A 4,180-nucleotide genomic window follows, 5' to 3' on the forward strand; every position below is an offset into this window, starting at 1 on the left:
CCCTCTGTTGGCTATTAGAATATACAAGAGGTGGCCCCGCGATACTCGCGGGCGGGGGAGGCCCCAGCTTCAGCGCGAGGCCCGCGCGGCCAAGCCGCCGGGCCTCGGTGCTCCCCCCCGCCCCCAGCTTCAGCGCGAGGCCCGCCACAGCCAGGTCTTCTTTGGAACCACCTCCAAAGAAACACAAAAGCCAGCGCTCAGTATCGACAAATCCGACTCACTTGGAATTGATAGGGCCGGCTTAGAAGAAGCCAAAAGAACCAGTTCCAAAGTCTATTATTGAGGTCAGTGGGCATACTACCCCTTCTCCCAACAGCCAGTCTCCAGCACGGTCTCCATTGGCATATAACCTAGCTATTTAGGGCAACACCCCTTCAGAATATGTCACTATATCTCTGGCCCCACCTTCTCCATGGGCACCTCCCAGTCTGGGGCACCAATACTCATGTTGCCATCCAGCTCAGTGTTATAGATAATGGCCAGACCCTCCAGAACCAAAGATGGAACCGAGAGGTTCATGTAAGGTTGACGGAGAGACCATATACACCTACATATTGGACCCCCCATTCGGGGCCTGAGGTCTGTGGTTCTGAGGTGGAGGAGGAAGATTGCATGTCCATTGCCAGTTCCGGTGTAGCTTCGGAACCATTTCCTGACAATATAGTGGGAGATCATGACCCAGTGTCTCCAAGTGAAGACTTGTATCTCTACTCTGAGTGGATGGTTTGGATGGCACATTCTTTGGGCATCCAGGTCACTTCAGTGCACACTAGACCGAAGGACAAGATACTGGGGCAACTCTACCCTGACACACCCTTTCCACTCCTGGAAGGAATTCTAGCACTGGCAAGATCTGTTTGGGAAAAACCTTCTTCCATTCCCACCATATTTCATAAAGTCGAGAATATGTACAGGGTTCAGCAAGGAGACTGTCCCTTCTTTTTTACCCATCCTACTCCATCCTCATTGATAGCAGAGGAGATACAGGCTAAGCAAAGAGGGAGTGCACTTTCAACCCTAGCTAATAAGGAGGGCAGAAAGATCAATGCCTTGAGTTGCAAGACTTCCTCTTCATCATCTTTAAACCTCAGGCTAGCAAATTACCAAGCTATTATGGCAGCTTATCAGCTCTTTCTATGGAAGAAGATCACCCCTTATCTAGAACAACTTCCTGATGACAAGAAATCTTTGGCCACAGTTATCCAAACAGAAGTTCTTAGGCTATCTAAACAACAGTTGAATGCCAGCAGCCATGCAGCTGACGATTCAGTGCCCAGTATGGCCTCCTCCATAATTCTGAGGAGGCATGCCTGGCTATGATCAACACCTCACCTGCTGGAGACACATGCTCGTGTAGAGGAGTTACCTTTTGAAGACTCGTCCTTGTTCTCTTCTAAGTTTCTCCAATAGATTAAGAAAAATAGTCAGACAGCCTGGTCGTTTGGGATAGCCACACCCAAACCTCTTCCAACAGCCCCAAATACAATTCAAGATTCCAACCCTCTTACCAGGGTTTTCAGCTCCCATACCAACAGCAGCTCCCATATCAAAGATCTTCCTCTCAGCCTCCTCAACAAGCTTAGCTTAGATCTGGTTCGAGACCCAAGCCGGGTCCTGCTCAGCACTCTTCCAAAGACCCAATGAAGGCCTCCAGGTCTTCTTTCTGACTATCAACGGTTAGAATCACAGCCAACCCACTTTTCTCAGGGTGGTTTGTCCAAATTTTTGCCAGAATGGCTTAAAATTACTTCTGACTCCTGCCTCTTGACCATTATTGACCACCTGAATTTGCCCAGTTTCCACCATTAACAGCAGTTGTCCAGGCCATTGATAATATATTTCCTAAGTTGTTTTCAGAGTTGAATGCCCTATTAGAAAAGGGGGCAGCTCAGGGTTTAACTCCCAGTGATCCTTTGTTTAGTTATTATTCCACGTTTTTCCTAGTTAATAAAAAAAGTGCTTATCTCAGGAGACTGGTTTGCTGTCTTGAACCTCCAGGATGCATATTTTCACATTTCCATTCATCCTGAGGTAGGAAACATGTTTTAAATTTCAGGAAGTTCCATACAAGTACACGATCCTCCCTTTTGGTTTGGCCATTGCACCTCAAGTTTTTACTAAGTGTATGGCAGTAGTGGTCACTCACTTAAGGTCTCAGAGATGCTTCATGTTCCCTTTTTTGGACGATTGGTTATTTACTGCCCCTTCTAAGCTTGAGTTACAGACACAATTGTCATTAGCCCTAGAGACATGCCAGAGGGTAGTTTTACAAATTAACTGGAAGAAATCAAACCTGGTTCCCTCTTAGCAAGCATCTTTTATTGGAGTTTGGTTAGACACCACTGCAGCACGAGTTTTCTTGCCGTGGGACAAGGCCTTGTCCATCAAAAGTCTGGCCAACCAGTTTATCTCAAATCGATTTCAAATGGCTATTAATATTCAGAGATACTTAGGCTGAATGGCCTCTGCCACCTTTGTGGTTCTCTTTGCCCGTCTCAGGATTTAGTCTCTACAGAATTGGTTTATACAGATTTTTAACTATGCTGTTCATTCTCAGAACCAGCATTTCTCCATTCTGACGGTGGTGATAAGACAGTTATGATAGTGGACCACTGATTCTAACCTGCTACCTGGTGTTCCCTTGGGGTTCCTTTCCCCCACAAATCACAGTAACAACAGATGCTTCCCTTTCAGGTTGGGGTACTCATTGTGGGAACAGGTATGTCAGAGACACATGGTCTGATACTGAGAGAGGTCTACATAGTAATCTCTTGAAACTGAGAACTATTAGTTTTGCCCTTAAATCCTTTGCAGCTCTTCTACATGGGAGGGTGGTCCCAATTCAGACAGACAACACCACAGCCATGTTTTATATCAACAAGCAGGGGTTGTTCCCTCCCTTTATGCCAAGAGTCCACTGCCATTTGGGAATGGGCAGTTACGAACCAAACATCCCCTCAGGCCATCCACATTGCTGGTTCAGAGAATATCACAGCAGACTTTCTCAGCAGATTAGGGGAATCCACGCACAAATGGTCCATACACCAGGATTACATCTTCTCCATCTTCGCACAGTGGGGCTCCCCAATGGCTGACCTTTTTGCCACAGGACTCAACACCAAAGCCCACCTCTTTTACTCAAGAGCAGGTCTAGATCCACTGTCCCTAGGAGATACCTTTCAACTAGTTTGGAATCAGGACTTATTTTCCACCTTCCCTCCCATTCCTTTGATAGGGAGAGTAGTGGCCAAATTAGTCAAAGACAACTCCCTCTGTATCTTCTGGCTGAGACAGATTTGGTTCCAGGTCCTACTACACAGGTCCAAGGGCATATTTATCCATCTACCCCAGGTTCCAGACCTATTGAGTGTATAGGGTACTTCCCACCTAGAGATGCAGAATCTGCACCAGACTGCCTGGTGTTGGATCCCCAGGCATTCGAAATAACTCCACGTTTGATTCAAAGCAAGATTTATTTCAAAGCGATGGTTCAGACAGGAACAAGGACATTGTTAGGAATGACTACCAATACACAGGTATAGCATAATAAAGAGATTTGAACCATGTTGGGCCAATGAGGCCAGTTCCTGCTGGCGGGAAGAGAACTCGTAAACGCGCGCCTATTCCATGGGAACGTAACAGTTCAGTACCATCAACACAGGTTCAGTTCACAGGGTAGATAACCATAACAAGCTTAGCGAAGCTCCGACTCCCACCACCAGCTGCATGACCTTGGCCAGTTCCGCAAAAGACAGAGAAGCATAATGAAACTACAGAAACCCGGGGGGGGGGAGAGCACAAGACATGTGCAGCAGGTAACATCAGATACAATGGCAGCTAGCTGACATACTGCCCCCTCAAAAATACACATTATCCACCCCCTCCCGGATTCGGCGGGAGACCTCCCGGTTTGCCCGGGAACTTTTTGTGAAACTCTCTGAGCATGTAAGGGGCCCGAATATCCCCTTCTTCCACCCATTCTTGGTGCTGGGGTCCGAAGTCCACCCACTGGATGAGATACCATAATTTACCACGTTTAATTCTGGAATCTAGGATGTCAGCGATTTCGAAATGCTCCTCCCCATCGAGCATGATAGGAGGAGGGGGGTCACGCGCAAGCCTCCATTTACCTTGGCCTGTGTCCTTCAAAAGACTCATGTGAAACACAGAATGTAAAGAC

At 47.2% G+C, this 4,180-nt stretch overlaps 1 protein-coding gene across 1 annotated transcript in view; it reads left to right on the forward strand.

The window, feature by feature from the left end:
- The window catches only part of LOC107117702 (polyphosphoinositide phosphatase-like), an 81,381-nt gene that overhangs the window by 58,914 nt on the left and 18,287 nt on the right, over nucleotides 1-4,180 (forward strand). The gene's annotated exons all lie outside the window — the stretch shown is intronic.

The sequence above is a fragment of the Gekko japonicus genome, unplaced genomic scaffold (assembly GCF_001447785.1).
Source record: "Gekko japonicus isolate JY-2015 unplaced genomic scaffold, Gekko_japonicus_V1.1 scaffold2892, whole genome shotgun sequence".
Taxonomy (NCBI): Eukaryota; Metazoa; Chordata; class Lepidosauria; order Squamata; family Gekkonidae; genus Gekko; species Gekko japonicus.